Genomic DNA, 21,950 nt, shown 5'->3' with positions numbered 1-21,950 from the left:
CCCCTTTTTGATGATCTCTTTGGGATACAGGCCTACTAGTGATATTTCTGGATCAAAGGCTACACATGGTTTTATAGCATTTTGGGCAAATTGTTCTCTAGAGTGGTTGGATCAGTTCACATCTCCACCAACAATACATTAATGTTCTAATTTTTTCCTGAAATCGTCTCCAACCTTCATGATTTTCCTTTATTTTACGTCATATTAACCAATCTGATATGACTTAGTGGTACTTCAGAGTTGTTTTTATTTCTATTTCTCTAATCAATAATGCTTTAGAAAATTTTATCTTCTAACTTCCAATAGGTTTAATTTCTTCATCTGAAACATGCTTGTTCATTTCTTCAGACCACTGACTAACTGGGGAATGACTTATATTCTAATAAATTTGACACTGTACTATGTACTTCAGATATGAGGTCTTTATCACAGACACTAGCTGTAAAAATTGTTTCTTAACTTCCTGCTTTCCATCTAATCTTGGTTGCATTGGTTTTGTGCATTTTTTAAAATTTAATTTAAGGATATTTATTTTGCATTTCGTTATGTTCTTTATCTCTTGTTTGGTCACAAATTATTACATTCTCTGTAGATCTGACCAGTAAACTATTCGTTGCTCTCTTACTTTTCTTATAGTCTCACACCTTACGTCTAAATCATATACCCAAATTGCCTTATTATAGTATATGGTGTAAAATATTGGTCTATGCCTACTTTCTGCCACATTATTTTCCAGGATTCTCAGTAGTTTTTGTCTTGGTTTTATCAAACAGTAGATTATTGTAGTCATTGTCTACTGTGTCTTCTGTATATAAACAATTCCACTGATCTACAAGACTGTTTCCTATCCAGTGCCAAGTACTTTTGATAATTAATGCTTTATAATACAGCTTTAGATCTAGTATGAGTAGGTCACTTTCACTTTCATTTGGTTTCATTAATTAAAATATAAATAATATATTCTGGATATTTTGCTCTTCCAGGAGAATTTTATTAATTTTTTTAGCTATATAAAATATTTTTTGTATAGTTTGCTGGTATGGAACTGAATAAGTAAATTAATTTAAGGAGAATTGTAATTTTCTTATATTAGAACAGCCTATTCATGAGAAATTGATATTTTTTCCAATTATTTAGATCAGTTTTTATTTGTTTTTTTTTAGAAAATGTTTAAGTATGTAATTTAGGTATAATGCATTAGAATACTTTATTCTCTGTGATATAAACACCAATGTGCACACAGCTGACAAAATCTTTTTACTTTACCAAAAAAAAAAAAAAAAAAGGATGGACAGAAACATTTACAAATCCTTCAGTAGTTTTGTTTTGTTTTTTAGTCATAAATGAAATCAGAAATTGTGTCCACTTGTCATCTCTGAATACTACATGAGCTAGTGTTATCTTGGAATTTGCACTTGCCTAGGTACTGAAATTTACCTAAGTCAGTTCCTCATTCTGTAATGATACACAGCAGTGATAGCTTAGACCACTGTGGCTTTAATAATTTAAAACAATTTGAGAAAAGCAAAATTGACAGAAGGGAAACATGGAGAAAAGATTATAAGGAAAGTAATGAAGAAAGAAAGAGAGTTAACCTTCTTTTGAAAGCCCAAAAAACCTCTCTCAGATTATAATAGTTTTATTTCTGAACACTTTTCTTATTAGGAAACAAGAATACCTTCTGGTCATTATCCAGTATCCAAAATATTTCACAATATGGTTTACCTTTATCTAAGGGTAAAATTAATCCCTCCTACACCTAGATGAATTTTTGGTATTCAGTAGTTCCAAAAGCAAATATGTATAAGTTTACACTGAGTAATTTACACCTGCAGAGTATCCATAGCTAGGTGCTAATACAAAATATGTCAGCATACTGGCTGAAGTCCATGTATTAACAAAAAGGGATTAATATAAAATGTTCGTCAACACCATTCTTAGAAATTTTGCCACAGTTCTGTGTAGTGAGACACCTGAATGGTTCTTGAGTATTTATCATATTCACTATGAAGAAGCAAACATCAATAGATATCTTCAAGGTGTTTTCTAATTTTGATTTTAAGCTTCCTAAAATGCAAAAGATCTTCCCATCCAATTTCAAACATTTTTTCTTCCCATGATTTCATGTCATTTACATAACAAATTTTATCATGTTGGTCGAGTTGTATATATACCTGCTTCTGAGATAATGACAGACTTTTCCACACTTCGTTTAAAAACTTCATCATTTTCTTTGATGAAATCCCTTTTGCTTCCTTAAAGTGTTCACAGATACAAATGTTATAATCTGAGCGAGGTGTTTTGGGCTTTCCAAAGAAGGTTAACTTTCTTTTGTTCTTTATTACTTCCTTTTAAATCTTTTCTCCATGCTTCCCTTGTTTCAATTTTTTTTTTTTCTGATTAGGACTGAGCTCTGCTATATATTTAGTGGTATCTTCGTTGTATAGTTGTGAAGCTGCCTTGGTAGCATCTTCATGTACTTTCTTCTGTAATTCTGGAAGCTCCTTCCAAGCTTCAGCAAGCTTAATTATCTCTGTGCTTTTCAGATTTGGATTCTGTCGTGTGAGTATGGGTCTGCATTCCATTGTACATTGAATGTATGAAGACCAAGGCTTCTTTGGAGCATTAGATGAAGTAAAGTCTTTCATAAACCGCTTGAATTCACAGAGAGAACTATCCAGCGGGGGCAGCTCCAGCAGTGCTCAAGCAGCAGCGGGCCAGCCCAGGGCCCTCAGCTCCCCTGGGTCCACTTCTGTACTCCTCCAGCCCTTGGAGGCGGCGCGTCCCGAGTGTGTTTGGGTCCGTGTGTGTTGAGCCTGGGGTGTCCTTCCCACGCAGCGCATTCCAGACTTTATTTGTGTGAATAATGTTTTATAATTGTGTTCCTGTAGTTCCTGGGTTTGTCTTTGCAGGCAGACCGATCCCCAAATAGGTTGCATTCTCTAAAGTTATTTTAAATGGAATTTTTCTTTCTGTCTCTTGCTGCTGGATTTTGATAGTATTATTTGGAAATGCCTATGACTTATATGGGTTCATTTAAATCCTGCAAATTTGCTAAAGGTGCTAATTACTGTAAGTAATTTTTTAGTTTATTTTCTAGGATTCACTACACCATCATTTCATCTGCAAAAAAATGATAGCCTTGTTTCTTTATTGCCTATTCTAATTCCTTTAATTAGTTTTTCTTCCCTTATTGCTAAAGCTAAAATTTCTAGTATAATATTGAATCAAAGTGGTGATAATGGACATTCTTGTTTCATCCCTGATGTTATTGGAAATGTTTCTAGCATATCCCCACTACATATAATGATCGCTAATGGTCTTAGATGGGTGCTGTTTATCATTTTAAGGAAAAATTCATGTATTCCTATGTTCTGTAATGTTTTTAATAGGAATTGTTGCTGTATTTTGTCAAAAATTTTTCTACACCTTTTAAAATAACCATATATTTTCTGTTAATTTATTTATTGATATGGTCAATTATGCTGATAGTTTTCTTAATATTAAAACAGCCCTGCACTCCTGGTATAAATATGTCCTAGTCGTAGTGTATTATTCTTGTGATAAGTTGTTGTAAAAGGTATGTTCAGTTCTATCCCATTCAATTTTCTCTAGATGTCTACCATATCTGTTTAAAAATTCTATTCAGGTCAAATTCTTTCTTTTTTTATATATTGTGTTAGATTGATTGAGTCCTGAGAGAGGGACCTTGAGGTCTAGTATACTCTTGGTAACTATTTCTTCCTGTAACTCACTGAACATTTCCTCTAAGAATTTGAGTGTTATACTACTTGTTGCATGTATGGTTAGTATTTACATTAATTCATTGTATATGGTTCCTTTTAGCAAGATATAGTTTCTTTCCTTATCTCTTTTTTTAAAAATATTATTTTCATTTTTAACACAGTTTATAACAGATAAAATAATTCAAATGTTTGGTCACGAGACACTTCTTTTTAAAGCATTTAAAATATGGGCCACAAAATATTTTTTTTTTAAACATTAACCAACTGAGACACAAATAATACTTATGTTGCTAACTTCACAAGCTCTTGACCTAATTGTCTCCACAGTATTACTAAGAATTAAAGGACCCTAAAGGATCCTCATTATTGGTGTTGGTCTAAACTCTTATGCCTAATAGCTTAATTTTAGACTTAACCCCTGATGTTCCCCTACCAATAATCTATAATTTAACAGATCTGGTGTTAAGCTTCCAAACCTTTTGACTACAGGAAATTGCCATCAAGAGTAGGGACGTTGCAGGGATACAATATCTCCCCAAATTCATGTCAGTTCCAGGCAGGATTAGATTGTCCACCTGCATTCAGTCAGGCTTAAAGACCGCCGGGTGTCAGTGGGGAAATTAAGTCAGGAGAATCCTACCTCAGCCCAGGCTGAACAGCCACTCTCCCACCCTTCCCATGAGATCACCTTTTGCAGTTCATACCAGCATCTCACCAGTTTACTGGCATCATGGATTGGAGGCTCAGATAGCCTTTCTCATTTCCTATACCTGCAGTTAGACTCAGAAGAACAATCACTTAACACTTCCATAGCATCTAAAAATGACAAGTTCCAATAACCAGGTTTCAAATATGATTATAGTTTCACTTTGGCTATGGAACATCTTTGGAGGCAAGTCTTCAGTGGCTTACATGTCTTTTGGTACATGTTCTAGTTCCTGATTGAATGGCAATCATAAAATCAAATTTACCATTAAAACCTTAACTTTTCTATTAACCCTAGGAAATTTAGACTGAAATTCTTTTCCCCAAACTAAAGATGTCATTGACTTATTCTCAGTATTTAATTCAGGCAATTGTTTTAGTACTAGTTGCTTTAACCTCACTTTGCAACATGTCCAATTTTTCTTCCCATCACTCCCCTCCCCCTGCTTCTTAATACCTTGCATTCTGATTACTCCTTTCCTCAATGTACCCTTCCTTCTATCACACCCCACCCTTCCCTTATCCCCATCTTCTCTCTTTTCTTGTAGGGCAAGATACATTTCTGTACCCCATTCCATGTAGTTCTTATTTCCCGATTAGATGCAATAAAAAAATCTCAACATTTGTTGCTAATACTTTGAATTCTAACTTCTCTTCCTCCCCCCTCCCTCCCCATCACCACTGAGAGGGGAAGCAATGCAATGCCGACTAAATATATGTTCTTTTGCAGAAGACTTCCACGATAATCATGTTGTGTAATACTAAATACATTGCCCTCTGTCCTACTCTATCCCCCTTCATTTTTTCCTCCCACAATTGACCCTGTCCCTTTTCGAAAGTGTTTATTTCTAATGACTCCCTTCTCGGATTTGCCCTGAAGTGGACGTTATCCCGCCCCTCCCACCCCCACCCCTCGATCCCCTGGCTTGAGAAATGTCTGTTGTGTTTCCAGGCAGGGTTGGGCCCCCTTGCCTAGCAGCCGCTCTCTGTTGTGCCCCCTGGCTTAGCAGCCCCTTGGGCCCCTGTCAAAACTGTTCTGTGAGATATGTTTGCTGTTAAAACCGCAAGGCTGTACCCGGAAGTGCCGAAATGCTTAAAAGGCACACACACACCTTAGTTCGGGGCTGCCTCCTCTGTGTTTTTCCATGAGAGAGCCGCCAGCCCGGCTAATAAAGACGGTCTCAAAATTCCCAGTTGACTCTTGCCTGTGCTTTTTCTCGGTCCGTCCATTTCAGCCCTCCCTTCTAACATTCCCCTCAACCCACTTGTAGCCTCCTCTCCTAGTTTCCTGTGGTGTGATATAAATTTTCATATTAAATTTAGTGAGCATTTTATTCCCTCCTTAAGCCACATGTGGAGAGAGTAGCTTCATTTCTCCTCTGCCCTTCTCCCTTTTTTACTCCACTGAATAAAATTTTTCTTATGTCTTTTATGAATTATAGCTTGCCCTATTCCATTTCTTCCTTTCTATTCCTGGTATTTTCCTACTTCACCCCTTAATTTATTTTATTTTATTTTTTTTGTGTGTGTGCCTATCGTCTCTTCTGATATAACACATCCTGTACTCTCTATTTATATGTGTGTGTGCATATGTACAATCTCTCCATCTATCCAAATACTGAGAAAAAGATTAAAGAGTTAAAAAATCTTCTTTCTATGTAGTAATGTAAGCAGTTCAGCTTTAGACAGTCTTTTATGATTTTTCTTTCCCGTTTATCTTTTCATGCTTCTCTTGATTATTGTCTTGGGAAGGTAAAATTTTCTATACACATCTGGTCTTTTCCTAAATATGAATGATTGAAAGTCGTCTATATTATAGAATGACCATCTTTTCCCTTGAAGTATTATACTCAGATGTGCTGGGTAGGTGATTCTTGGTTTCAATCCCAGTTCCTTTGACCTCAGAAGTGTCCCATTCCAAGCCCTTCGATCCCTTACTGTTGAAGCTGCCAGATCCTGTGTTATCATGATTGTATTTCCACAGTACTCAAATTGTTTCTTTCTAGCTGACTGCAGTATTTTCTCCTTGATCTGGAAACTCTGAATTTTGGCCACAATATTCCTAAGTTTCTCTGTTTGGGTATCTTTCAGGAGGTGACCAGTGAATTCTTTCAATATTTATTTTGCCCTCTGATTCTAGAACATCAGGGCAGTTTTCCTTGATAATTTCATGGAAGATAATGCCTAGGCTCTTTTTTTTTTTTTGATTATGGCTTTCAGGTATTCCCATAATTTTTAAATTGTTTCTCCTGGATCTATTTTCCAGGTCAGTTGTTTTTCCAATGAGATATTTCACATTGTCTTCTATTTTTTTTTTCAAATTTTTGGTTTTATTTACTAACTGCTTGGTTTAACTCATAGTCATTCATTTTCCTGAACTCAATTCTTTCTTTCAATGAATTATTTTGTTCAATGAGATTTTGAATCTTCTCCTCTATTTGGCAAATTCTGCTTTTTAAAACCCCCTTTTTCCTCATTGTCTTTTTGGAACTCTTTTTCCAATTGAGTTAGCCTCTTTTTAAAGCAGTTATTTTCCTCAGCATTTTTTTGGTTCTGTTTTAATAAGCTGCTAACTAGTTTTTTAAGGTCTTCTATTGCCAGAGCACAGTTTAAGTTCCCTTTTGAGGCCTTGGAGTCAGAGGCCTTGACTTCCTCTGACAGTATACCTTGTTCTTCCTCATCTGAAAGGATGGGGGGAGACACCTGTTCCCCAAGAAAGTAACCTTCTATGGTCGTATTTTTTCCCCCTTTTTTGGGTATTTTCCCAGGCAGTAACTTGACTTCTGAGTTCCCTCTCCACAACCACCTAGCCTCCAGTTCCACCAACTCAGCACTGGATGCTGAGATTCAGATGAGCTGCTCCAAAGACTCAGGGGTTTTAGGTAAGGGCAAGGCTGCTATTCAGTGTGAGATTAAGATCGGCTGCTCAGATCTGGGCAGGGCCACCACACAGGGTTCTGTTCCCTCAGGGGGTGTACAGTGAAACCTTCAACAGTGGATGCAGGCTACTGCATGCTTTGGGAGCCCTGTCTGCTGCTGCCTCTATTGCTGCCTCCTGAGAAGGTCTCAGGAGGTCTGAGTTATGGGAACACCGTTCTCCCTTCTCAGCCAGTTGAAAAGACCATCTCTCTGACCTTTGGGGCCTGTGGGTTGAGGGATCTGTGCTGCTACTGGAGATTCTGTCCCTAAACCCTGCTTGGATCTGCTCCTTTCAGTGCTGCATGCTCAAGGCAAGGCTGGGCTCTGCTCTGTGTCCGGTGCTTGACAGACCTTTCCCATTGGTCTTTCAGGTCTCTCTGGGATAGAAATCTCCACTCTATTGTTTCATAGCTTCTGGTGCTCTAGAATTTGTTGAGAGTTCTTCTTTACAGGTATTTTATGGGCTGCTGAATAGAAGCTAGTATGTGCTCATCTTCCTCTTCTGCTATCTTTGCTCCCTCCCTCGGGATAACCTTTCCTTATCTCTTTTTAATTACACCTATTTTTGCTTTTGCTTTGTCTGAGATCAAGATTGCTAACCTTATTTGTTTTATTTACTTCAGTTGAAGGATAATGTATTCTGATTCAGCCTTTTCCATTACTCTGTGTTTATCTCTCTTCTTTGAATATCTTTCTTTTAAACAACATGTTGAAGGATATTCATTTTTAATCACTCTGCTATCTACTTCCATTTCATGGGACAGTTCATCCCATTTATATTCAGTTATAAGTACTGTATCTTTCTCTCCATCTCATCTGCCCCTCTCTTCATACTTTTCTCTCTCTTTTTATGCTTTCTCACCAATGTATTACTACTGACAATCACCTCCCTCAATCTGCCCTCCCTTTTGTTAGCTCCTTTACCTTTTGTTTCCCCTTCGCCCTATTGCTTTTCCCTTCCTTCTCTTCTTTCTGTCTCCACTCCATTTTTTTTCCCTTTTTCTTTCTACTTCCATTGAGCATAAGAAACATTTCTATAACCAGCTGAATATGGGTGTTATTCCCTCTTGGAGCCAAATTTGATGAGACAAAGGTTCAAACCATCATCAGCTCCCTCCCTTATTTTCCTCTAGTGTAATAGGTCTTTGCACGTCTTCATGTGATATGATTTACCCTTCTCTGCCTCCTCCTCTCCTCTTCTTATAGTTCATTTTTTTACCCTTTAATTAATTAGTATTTTATTATTACATCAAAGTGTAGTTTCACCCACTCCTTGTGTTGATGTATCCACCTTCTAACTACCCTAATAGCTATTCAGTTCTTTTTAGTTAGAAGCATCATTTTCCTGTGTAGGGATGTAAGTGGTATAACCTTACTGAATAACATATTTTTTCTTCCCCGGTTTATATTTGTATGCTTCTCTTGTGTATAGTATTTGAAGATAAAATTTTATGTTCAGCTGTAATTTTTTAGTCATAGTGGTTGAAATTCCTCTATTTCATTTGATGTCCATCATTTGCACTGAAAGACTATGCACAATTTTGCTGGGTATTTGATTCTTGGTTGTAATCCAAGCTCCTTTGCTTCCAGAATTTCATAATCCAGGTAAAGTGAGAAGTCCTACTTCATCCGGACTGTCATTCCATGATATTTAAATGATTTTCTTCTTGCTGCTTGCAGTATTTTCTCCTTGTTCTAACAATTTTGTTATCTCCTTCAGGAGGTAAGAGGTGGATTGTTTCAATGACTATTTTACACTCTGGTTCTGGGATCTCAGGACAGTTTTCCTTAATAACTTCTTTAAAGATGGTGTTCATACTCTTTTCTTAATCATGATTTTCAGGGAACCCAATAATGCTTAAATCATCTCTACTGGATCGATTTTGCAGATCATTGTTTTTTTTACAATGGCATATGTTATGTTTTATTCTCCTTTCTCATTCTTTTGATTCTGTTTGATTGATTCTTATTGTCTCATATATTCATTAACTTCCACTTGTGCAATTCTGATTTTTAAGAAATTATTTTTTTTCAGTGAGCTTTTGTACCTTATTTTCTAATTGGCCCATTCTATATTTTAAGGAATTCCTGTTTTCAGTGAATTTTTGTACACCTTTTCCATTTGGACAATTCTATGTTTTAAGGAGTTATTTTCTTCAAAGTATCTTTTCCACATTTAACCAGTTTCATTTTTTAAGGAGTCATTTGTTCAGTCAATGTTTATCCTTCCTTTTCTAAGCTTTTGACTCCTTCTTGCATACCTCTTCCCCACTCCTCCCCATTATTCTTTGGTCTTGTTTGAGTTTTGAAATTCTTTTTAATCTCTTCCACTATTGTTTTTGACACTGAGAACATTTCATATTACCCTTTGTACTTTCATACAAAGGCATATTCACAATGTTGTTTTCTTCTGAATTTATGTTTTGAACTTCCCTATCACTACAGTCATTTTCTATTGTAGATGTTCATTCATGCTTTTTTCTCAACTTGTTTGCCTATTTACTGGCTTTTAAGGTTGAGTTCTCCTACTGGAGAACAGGGAACACTGTCCCAAACCTCTTGTGTTAGAGGCCGTGATCCTGGTCACAAACTGGGTTTTCAGGTGCTTCCAGCTGGGGTTGTTTGCTACAGCAGCTTCTTTGGTGCTGAGCTGGGTCCTAGAGGTGTTGCATGGCATGTGCTGAGGTCAGATGGAATATTTTGCATTTTCCTGGGACTACAGTGAAGGTCATGGAGATCTTATCACTGGAGAACACCTGCCTGCCCACAGTTGTACCAAAGCATGTGGAACTCTGGCCACTGGAGGATGGCTGCCTGCTTGGGGCTGCTCTGATGCATGAGAAGGTCCAACTGTTGGAGCATTTCTGCCTAATCAGGGCTGCATTTATGCACTTGGTGGTTCTCTGAGATGAAGTTTGCTGGTTCTCCTTTCTAGGCTAAGTAAGATAGGGTGTCCTGGTATTAGCATTTGTCTACTCCACCACACCAGGGCTCAGGATCTCCTACTGATTTACTGAGGTGGGGCTTGCTGTTGGTTTACTAGGACACTTCCTCTCCTGGAATGCACTTACCTTTTACCTGAGGGAGATGGATACATACATACATACATACATACATACATATATATACACACACATATATACATATATATATACATACACACATATACATAAATATACATACACACATATACATAAATATACATATATATAAATATGTATGTATGTATGTATGTGTGTCTGTATGTATGTATGTGTAGACACTCCCAGTTTCCTGGGCTAAAAGATTCCTCTGATGGTTCTGCTATTACAGGATTTGTTCTAGGGGTACTATTTTTTTATGTTGTTTTTTTAGGTAAATATGGAAGAGAGATGCAATTTGCTGCTTATTCCACCACCTTGCCTTCTGGAAGTCTCTTTCTCTCGGAACAATTAACAGCTATTCTATGAGCCAAAGGCATCTGATAAATGATAAGGAAAGTCAGTGTTCAGATTCCTATAAGTATTCCAGCAGAAAGCTATATCATTCCCAAGGGCCATATTAAGATAATTAAGGAAATGAGAAAAGTGTTTCCAAAAATAAAGAAGCATAAGTTCATTCCTTTGTCACTTCAGTTTGAATCCATTTTCCCATGAACTCTATATGCAATGATGGGTACTGTGTCAAAAACCTTGGGGAGAAGTAGATTATTTCTTACCTACAGTTTCTGTTTTGTCTCTTTAGTAAATAACTCTAATAGCTAATCTAATTTTCCTCATTAATTGAGATTAGTAGATAAAGAGAAATGGAAGATTTGCATCAGTGGAGATTTGCAAGTTTTACTAATAAAGATCTGTATCCCATTCTCATAGAGTTACCCCTTGTGTGATGAATGGTAAAGTAGTTTTTGGCTTCTGGGTATTGGGGCTGTTTGTGAGAGACTGATATGGAAAGAGAGTCCAGAACATGTGACCCTCCTATGTAGATTTAAATTGCCATCTGTTTTTGCTGCTGCTCCATAGATGTCACTGCTCTATACCATATGACTTACAGCTACAAACCTCTATACCTGTTGTGTCCCCAATTAACATGTGAACTCATTGAAAGTAGTTCTTACTGCTTGGCACCATGTGCTTGGCACATCAGAAATAGATATAGTTTTATCAATGGAAACAGATGTAGTTTTATCAATGGAAATTACATTAAAGAAGATTCATTATCCCTGCTTTGCTAATAGGAGGAGTATAATAGGTCTTTCCATTTGACTTGCAATGCAACGCCTATTCATCTCCAATTAAAATATTTACTGCTTTGGAAGAGGTAATAGCTTACTTTTCTGTTTGTGTTCCCAATATTTAGTAACTTTTATTAAAACAATTATATGAGAAATAACTTAAATCTTAAATACGAAGTTTTTTAAAACATATTTTCCAAAATATTTTGGAAGGAAAAATAAAACATATACAATTCTTATTATCTTATAATGTGTTTTCACATTCGTTTCTTAAAACCAGGAAGGGAAGAAACAGTCAAATATTCTAGTCATTGATTAATTTTAAAACGTAGTAAGTATTCATTTTGGGGGACTATCACCCATCTATGAGCCCATTTTATATATATATATATATATATATATATATATATATATATATATATATATATATATATATATATACACGCACATATATATTTATATGCTAGCATGTTATTCAGTGTCAAAGGAATTATCCAAACCCTGATCCAAAAAGTAGTTATTGAACGTTTTTCTACGATGTGAACAGAAATAAGAAGGAATGTGATTTAATTCACAGATAAAATGAGAAATATTTTAGAAAATGCCTATGTGTAATAAAGTACACAATTTTTGTTAATGTTCTGAAAATTTCCCCAGTTCACTGAATGAATATCTTTGAGAGAAATTGAAATTTCTCTAACTTAATATTTTGATCAATCAATCACATATCCTGTGGTAACATTCATAATAAAGGACCACTTTCCTCACCACCTAATGAAATGCAATTCAGTTCCATTTGTGCAGAATATAATTTGCAGCAGTCAATTGCTTATGACTTTAGATACTCATCAATGCACTTATTGCTATCACATCTCCTAGGGACCAGACTATAAACATTTCGGTAGAGAAAACTGCCAATACAATAGTTATGAGGTCTTTTTTGGGAGACAAATAATTGGGAGCCAAAAAGACAATGATAAAAACATTAAATGGCAAAGCATGGGCTTTACCTTAGCATATTAAAACCTGATTAGAAATTTCAAAACAGAAACAAGCTGCATTTTTTTTTTTTTGCAAAATATACCAGGTTCTTAATGGCAGTTAAGACATATACTTTTAACTACTCTCCCAACCCCAAATCCATTGTGTCTGATATCATGAAATAAATCTCTCCAAAACAATGATTTGAAATCACCATCTTTCACTCAGGAATTTTCTATGACTTCCAAAGACCTGGAGACTTAAATCCAAGATTACCTATGGTCTAATCCCAAATATTCTACCTACTCAACCACCTTTCTCACTATTATGGGAAATAACCCCTATCCACCTCCCCACTCCTTTTCTCTTTTTTACCCGGTCACATTGTTCTAAATCTTTGCTCATTCTGTTTACCAGTCCTTGCACGCTTCCCTCCCAACTCCCTACCTTCAACAATGCATTTATTTTGCATGGCCTTAAATCCTACAGATTTCTGGATTCCAGCGTGAATACCACCACTTTTTTGAAATATCCACCTACTCATTTCTGCACTGATTTCTGCCTTATGCAATATTTTATGGTATATACTACTTGAACCCCATATAGCCAAGGCAATATTCACAGCACTGGTGAATATGCCTGCATAGCTCTCAATCACAAAGTACAACAGACTCTCTATATAGAAGCCGGAAGAAAAATATGTATTTAGACACCAAAAAGCCAAATCCCAAGCCCGCAAAGCAGAATCTATCAAAGCAACCAAGAAGTCAATACAGATTATCACTGCAGGATGCAAAACCATTCCCAAGCCTACAAACCCCTGCTGGGACCTTCCCACAAATAAACAAGCACAATCCTAAACTGTACCTGCCTGCCTGTGTCCTTCCCAGCTCTGACTAGATTAAACAACTTCCTCTCAGCTCTGTTCCATCCTTCCTGTTCCACCTGTTCAGCAAGCTCCTCCCACCCCATATGACTTAAACTTCCATGTGATCTAAGCAGGTCACATGGGCCTATTAATGAATGGGATTTTCCCATTTATATTACCATTACAGGTCCTCAAAGAATGCCTTATTATTTAGTAGTTAGTTATAGTTTTATATATACATATATATGTACGTATATATGTATACATATATATAGCTATTTATACATATATATTTAGTTATATATAGTTATTTTATATATATTTATATAACATATATTTATACAGTTATTTCAGTGTTAAAAGATCATAAAACAGAATTTTGAACTGTAATTGATACTAGAGAAATTATAGTTCTTTTAAGAGTCAAGAAACTTAGCTTTTAGAAATTTCTCTATCATTAGCTAGTTCTGTTAACTATGTCATGCCTTCATCTTTCAGGGCTCAATTTCTTTGACTATAAATTGAGAAAGTTGAGTGAGGTGATGTCTAAGTCCATTACAGTTATAAAATGCTTGATTTATAAATGTTGTCTGCCCAAGGATTATGAACTTCAGAAGGACAGGAAATATTTTTGTTGTGATATCCCCAAAGTGTTGGTACTATACTAGAAGAAATTATATAGTACTTAATGGTTACAAATATGTAATGTGTTACACGTTACATATTTAATCTCCTTTGATTCTCATAATAACCCTGTAAGTTAGGCCGTATTAATATCTTCATTCTATAAATGAGAAAACTGAAGCCAAGAGAAATTAAGTTATTTCCCGGAGAAACTCAGCTAGTAAGTGTCTAATAGCAGCATTTATAGTTAGATTTTCCTAACTCCAAATCCAGGAGCCAATCAGTTGTGCTCCTAGCTACCTAGGTACTTGATAAGTGATTCTACGCTGAATTCATAATAGAGTTCGGTTTGCCTGATGATGCATTTTAAACAGTATGTTTTACCCTGAAAAGTTTCTTTTTTTTTTTAAGAAAATGGTCACTGATCTAAAAAATGATTTATACCAGAGACCACTAATTATCTTAACATATTGTACACTACTGATCTTTATTGGTTATATTTACTTGAGATTGATATGGTACAGAGAAAAGCATCCATACTCTAGAAAGAGAGTATGACCTTGGGGAAGTAATTTAACTTGTCTGTGATGAAATTTGCTCACCTGTAAAATGAAAAAGCTGGAGCAGATAACCTCTGAGGTTACCTTTTCTAGAATTATGATTCATTCTTTTTGACACTTCTCGAAGTTAATAATGAAGTTGAAGATATAGTTCCAAATTTTCAAAAAAATACAAAGTAGATGGATCACTAGATAATTACTTAAAATTGTTTTCAAAAGATTTTATTGATAAATTTTGGTTGGTATTATCTAAGCTTCACTTCATATCCCTCCTCTCCCTGTCCCAGAGAAACATTCTGTACGAGAAAAATGTCTTAAAAATAAGATTGCAAAGAATAGGAAGAAAGGGAATATTCAGCAAAATCAGTCAATATATAAAAAAAAAAAATCAGACATTATAAGTAATTTCCCAAACTGTAAACCTGCTACTTCTTCAAAGATAAAATGTTATCTTCTCATATCTCTTCTTAATAATTTTGCAACATTCAGTTTCAATTTTCATGGTTATAACTCTTTCCATTTATAGTGCTATATTTTTGTATCTATTTGTTTCTCTTTGCATGTTTGTGTAAGTCCATGATTCTCTGTATTCCTTTCCATTCACCTTCAATATTGCCTGTTCCCATCTTGTGCCATTTTTTTCAATTTGTAGTATGTAAGTTTGAACCTCAGAATTACTTTGATGGGTATTTCTTTTATTAATTATTTTGAATCTTTTTTCATATGGTTATTCTTTTTATTTTGAGAATTATTTGGCAGACAACATTTATAAGTTAAATATTGCAGAATTGGAATGGACTTTAGAGGTCACCTCATTCAATTTTCCTTTTTTTATAGTCAAAGAAACTGAGCCCTGAGAGATGAAGTACATTTATTTACTTCTTTTTTTTCCTTGTGGAATAACATACTTAATAGTACTTAGATTTTTTTAAACATGTAAATGAAAAAATCTTAGACATCAAAACCATATATACTGATTGACATGACTATTTACAAATTTTAAAAATGTATAATCCAACCTTGAAACGTATGGAGAGCAAAAATACTAGAAAATTTGAGCTCATGCATTGCAAAAAAGCAAAGTTAACAAAGTGAAAAACCTTATCAATATTTAAGCTCAATGAGAATAAATTACATCAAAAAATATTTTTAAAGATGAAGATAGAAACTAAGAAGTTTTGTAACTATAATTAAGGTTATAAAGTTTCCATTTTAGAGTGAGAAGGTTATCTATAGGTCTTTCATCCTCTTCTTGTCACCTAACAGACGAGCAAACCAAGTTCTCTTGAGCATTGGCTGACTTATGTTTACATAAGTAGCGCAGGTGAATGCTGGATGTAGCTTTTATTAATTCTTAATTGTTCAGTTTTCAGTGTGAGTATTTATACTTCAGAAATCATTAAAGTTGGCACATCAGGGCTTGATGTATTGCTTTCCTGATTGTCTATACTTAAGATAGTAATGGAGAAAATGTTAGTGATGCAGAGAAAACCTCAATGTGTCCTAAATACATTTCCTCTTGTGAAAAATCAGTTAATGAAAACTTATTAGAACATCCCTGGTAATATATGACAAATGATTCAACAGCTATAGCATGTTTATCACCATAAATCTATAATAAGGGTATGTTTAAGATAGACAAATAAGGATATTCTCTGATTATTGACTTTGTTGGCGTGTATGTGGAAAAATGAAGGATGAAGGACACAGGGTTTCTTGTGTCACTTGATATCTCAGCTATTCTTTCTAATATCTTAAATTATTAACCAAAATTAAGACATTTTATTAAGACATATCTTAACGTAAAAGAAAAAGCAGAAAATAAATATAAAGATAATTTCAAAATGATAGCTTATGATAGCTATCATTCCTATTCCAATGAGTATAAATTAATTTGATATGATTCTATAGCGGTAGTGATTATAAGTTTTGTACATTCGTTCCCAGAGTTGAGAACTGAGCATACATATTAATAGAGTTTTTCCCTTTGGTAACATTATATTTTAGCAATGGCATAAACTCAGATTTTCTTGTTTTTCATTCTCATGGAGACCAAGACTAGTGTGGCAGACGTAATTTAATTACATGGCAAGTCCTCCAATTTATTTTTGTACATCTGGACCATTCTCTTTTGTCCAATATGAGCTGGAGACCATCTTATGAGCATTTTACGAGCACTTAGGGGACGTGCCCCAAGCTTCACCCAATCTGTAACTCCCCTGTTAATATGTTATTTTGGCCCTCAAGAGCAAGGTTTAACAATCAATGAGATTCTGTATTTTATATTTTTCTTTTACATATTTGCATATCAAACTCTGTAAATATAAGGTCCTAGAAAATGAGGGTATCTCAGATCATAAGGAAGTTCTGAGGTCATCTTCATTAAAGAGGAACATAGACCCTCTAATAAAGTACCATTGGCTCAACATTTTGCTTCAGTCTCTTTTATTGTAGGTTGGAGGATTTTAATCCTCACAGGATTTAGGGAGAGAAAATGAAATATAGAAAGCAGAATACAGAAGAAAGTGAAGAGATTCATGTTCAATTAATTTAGGACTAAAATCATTGATATATGTACTGTGAATATAAAGACTGATAATGTTTTTCACCAAGTTTCAGCTAGATTTTATTTTCTACAGCTATCAGCAAAAATTTTCTGCATCTAGATATAGAAGACATAGCAGACACAATATTTTAATGCTTGTGGTCAGAAAGAACTGGGTTCATATACTTCCTTTGGCACACACCGACATTATGGTCATGGGCATGTCACTTAATTCCTAAATGAATTATGGAAACTGTCTAAGACTCTAAGATATGGGGAAGCTACGGTTATATATTGGTGGAGAGGGTGTGTACAATAGGGAGTTGAGTATACCAATAAACAAAAAAGGTATGGGAGAAAAAAATTTAATGAACATGCAACATTGTTCAGGGGTGAATAATAAAGAAGATCATGTAAACAATATATTATTTTATAATTTCTCAAATAGGTCTTGGTGACCAAGTCAACTTGGAGACTCAGATAAGTAACACTGGTAGTAGTAGACTTTACGATGCCACACATTATTAGCTTAATGAAAAACAATGACAGCTAACATCATAATACTCTTGATTTACCTGTAGGTTTTACTGTTTGTTGCTTTCTAGAAAGTAAAATTAGTTCCGAGTATTTAGCAATTAGCTATGTCAGTCTGTTAGATAGTTAACATTTTGTGGAGGATTTTTATTTGGGATTTTATTTTATTGTTTTAATTAAATTTATTTATTTAACTTTTAACATTCATTTTCACAAAATTTTGTGTTACAAATTTTCTCCCTTTTTATCCCCTCCCCCCCAAACACCAAGCATTCTAATTGCCCCTATGACCAATCTGCTCTCTCTTCTATCATCCCTCTCTGCCTTTGTCTCCGTCTTCTCTTTTGTCCTGTAGGGCCAGATAGCTTTCTATACCCCTTTACCTGTATTTCTTATTTCCTAGTGGCAAGAACATTACTCGACAGTTGATCCTAACACTTTGAGTTCCAACTTCTTTACATCCCTCCCTGTCCAACCCTTCCCTTTGGAAGGCAAGCAATTCAATATAGGCCAAATCTGTGTAGTTTTGCAAATGACTTCCATAACAGTTGTGTTGTATAGGACTAACTATATTTCCCTTCATCCTATCCTGTCCCCCATTACTTCTATTCTCTTTTGATCCTATCACTCCCCATGAGTGTCGACCTCGAATTGCACTCTCCTCCCCATGCCCTCCCTTCTATCATCCCCCCCACCCTGCTTGTCCCCTTATCCCCCACTTTCCTATATTGTGAGATAGGTTTTCCTACCAAAATGAGTGTGCATTTTATTCTTTCCTGAAGTGGAATGTGATGAGAGTAGACTTCATGTTTTTCTCTCACCTCCCCTCTTTTTCCCTCCACTAATGAGTCTTTTGCTTGCCTCTTTTATGAGAGATAATTTGCCCCATTCAATTTCTCCCTTTCTCCTCCCAATATATTTCTCTCTCACTACTTGATTTCATTTTTTTTAAGGTATGATCCCATCCTCTTCAATTCACTCTGTGCGCTCTGTCTCTATGTATGTGTGCGTGTGTGCATGTGTGTGTGTGTACTCCCACCCAGTACCCAGATACTGAAATGTTTCAAGAGTTACAAATATTGTCTTTCCATGTAGGAATGTAAACAGTTCAACTTTACTAAGTCCCTTATGACTTCTCTTTTCTGTTCACCTTTTCATGGTTCTCTTCATTCTTGTGTTTGAAAGTCAAATTTTCTTTTCAGCTCTGGTCTTTTCATCAAGAATGCTTGAAAATCCTCTACTTCATTGAAAGACCATTTTTTCCCCTGAAGTATTATACTCAGTTTTGCTGGATAGGTGATTCTTGGTTTTAGTCCTAGTTCCTTTGACTTCTGGAATATCTTATTCCATGCCCTTTGATCCCTTAATGTAGAGGCTGCTAGATCTTGTGTTATCCTGATTGTATTTCCACAATACTTGAATTGTTTCTTTCTAGCTGCTTGCAATATTTTCTCCTTGACCTGGGAACTCTGGAATTTGGCCACAAAGTTCCTAGGAGTTTCTCTTTTTGGATCTCTTTCAGGCGGTGTTCTGTGGATTCCTTGAATATTTATTTTGCCCTCTGGTTCCAGAATCTCAGGGCAGTTTTCATTGATAATTTCATGAAAGATGATGTCTAGGCTGTTCTTTTGATCATGGCTTTCAGGTAGTCCCAGAATTTTTAAACTGTCTCTCCTGAATCTATTTTCCAGGTCAATTGTTTTTCCAATGAGATATTTCACATTATCTTCCATTTTTCCATTCTTTTGGTTTTGTATTGTGATATCATGCTTTCTCAAAAAGTCCTTAGCCTCCATCTGTGCCATTCTAGTTTTGAAAGAACTGTTTTCTTCAGTGAGCTTTTGAATCTCCTTTTCCATTTGGCTAATTCTGCTTTTGAAAGCATTCTTCTCCTCAATGGCTTTTTGAACCTCTTTCACCAATTGAGTTAGGCTAGTTTTCAAGGTGTTATTTTCTTCAACATTTTTTTGGGTCTCCTTTAGCAGGGAGCTGATCTGCTGTTCATGCTTTGACTTAATGTCTCTCATTTCTCTTCCCAGCTTTTCCTCTACCTCTCTTACTTGATTTTCAAAATTCTTTTTGAGCTCTTCCATGGCCTGAGCCCATTGGGTGGGCTGGGACACAGAAGCCTTGATTTCTGTGTCTTTGCCTGAGGGTAAGCATTGTTTTTCCTCATCAGAAAGGAAGGGAGGAAATGCCTGTTCACCAAGAAAGTAACCTTCTATAGTCTTATTTCTTTTCCCTTTTCTGGGCATTTTCCCAGCCAGTGACTTGACCTCTGAATATTCTCCTCACACCCACCTTGCCTCCTGATCCTCCCAGCCAGCGTTTGGGGTCTGAGATTCAAATGCTGCTTCCAGCCTTAGGGCTTTTGGCGGGGGCAGGGCTGCTATTCAGTGTGAGATTAAGTTCAGGTGGTCATGTTGGGGCAGGGCCGCCTCTCAGGCTCAGTTCCCTCAGGGGGTTTATGCACAGAATTTCCACAATGGATCCAGGCTCCTGCCCCCTTGGGGAGCCCCTGTCTGCAGCTGCCTCTCAGCTTCTACCTCCCGGGGGGCCTGAGTTATGGGGGCACCCCACTGCCCTCTCTACCCGCCAAAGAGACTCTCTCACCCACCCCCATCACCTGTGGGTGGAGGGACTTGTGTGGCCGCTGGAAATCCCGTCCCTGAAGCCTGCTCGGATCTTTTCCTCTCGGTGCCACGGCTGTGGCAGGGCTGCACTCAGCTCCCAGTCCTGGCGCCCAGTCCGCAGCGCTAAGGACCCCCCACGAGAGGTTTGCAGGTCTCTCCGGAACAGAAATCTCCCTCGCTCCAATGTTCCGTGGCCTCTGGGTCCAGAATTCTCCGTGAGTTTCTTCCCTGTAGCCGTTCTATAGGTTGTGGGTTCGGAACTATGTGTATGTGCATCTTTCTACTCCACCATCTTGGCTCCGCTCCCCATATTTGAAATTTTAAAGAAGGATACTGGCATATAAATGCTAGCAGGTTTAAAATTAGTCTCAAACATTATGTTCCCAGAGGTCATGTCATGGTTAATAGTTGTTGTATTTAGAAGTAATTATTTTTGATCTTTCAGGTTATCTTTTCTACGTTGAATATGGCAAAATATGCTCATCCTTTCCCTTGACATGAAGAAATGAATGCACTTTTTAATCATTATATTGCTTTCTAATGTTATATCAAGGAGTTCTGAAAAAGACTAATTCAATTCAGCCCAGTTTTCCATTTCAGAGTAGTGTCTACCTTTAATCAGGCAGGCAAATACTATGTAGTGACACTAAGACTTCTTTCAAGAGCTTCCCAGAAGCTAATGAGTGCCACCAAGTCATTTGAAACCCAGAAAGTAAGCTCTATCAAGATAGTGCTCATTATAACCAATCACCATTAACTTGTATTTGTACCACAACCTCAGTGTTACCTTGTATTGCCTCAGCTGACCCATATCTGTTTTGTCTTATAGATAACAGCTGAGAAAAGGAACATCAGTGGATTGACTTTTTGGTGTCTGTAATGGAGAAAACAAACTTCCAGGAATTCTGAGTCAACTCATAACAAACCAAACTCCCAGGAATTATCTGAAATGTGTGCAATAGTATTATAAGATATTATTAAGAGTCACAAGTCCTAACAACATACTCAGAGGTGGTAGTTAATGAACAAGCAGTCAGCAAATATGAGCACCTAGTATCTGTAAACAGACATAATAAATACTGTGGCAGCTATAAAATAAAAGAAAGTGATTGGCTAAAAAGGGACATAGGGCAAAATGGCTACATGTGAGGTTGTGTACAAGCTTAACAACTAATCTCACCACGATAGAAACACACCATAGAAACAAAAAGTGCAACTGTAAATGCTAAAGATTAAAATATGGGTAGGGAAATAAATCCCTTCAGAGAAATAAAAGTGGAAGAAATATTGAGGAAGTCATGTAAAAAGGAAAGTCAAAGCAATGAAAAATATGTCATGCATGAATGCTAATGCAAAACTCCAAAAGAAGATAAGGATTTTGTGAGAACTGTGAAAACTGGAGGGCAGAGTCAAGATGGTGGAGTAGAAATAGACCTATGAGAGCTCTCCCCCCAAGAAGCAGAGGCTGATTGTAGAGACCTCTGCTTAAGATCACTCAAAATTCAAGTAATTGACTGGCAAAATGAACAAACATGAGGAAAAAAACAGACTTTTCATTCTTACTTTCTCAGTGAAGAAGTATTTTCTTACATTGTTGGTGACAAGGAAGATCAAAACATATA

At 36.2% G+C, this 21,950-nt stretch overlaps 1 pseudogene; it reads right to left on the bottom strand.

The window, feature by feature from the left end:
* Positions 1-2,021: 2,021 nt before the first annotated feature.
* Positions 2,022-21,950, bottom strand: part of LOC140502614 (transcription factor A, mitochondrial pseudogene) — a 33,891-nt pseudogene continuing 13,962 nt past the window's right edge.

This window comes from Notamacropus eugenii, chromosome 4 (genome assembly GCF_028372415.1).
Source record: "Notamacropus eugenii isolate mMacEug1 chromosome 4, mMacEug1.pri_v2, whole genome shotgun sequence".
Classification (NCBI taxonomy): Eukaryota; Metazoa; Chordata; class Mammalia; order Diprotodontia; family Macropodidae; genus Notamacropus; species Notamacropus eugenii.
The sequence above is the reverse complement of the archived record's forward strand: the minus strand, read 5'-3'. Positions and strand labels throughout refer to the sequence as shown.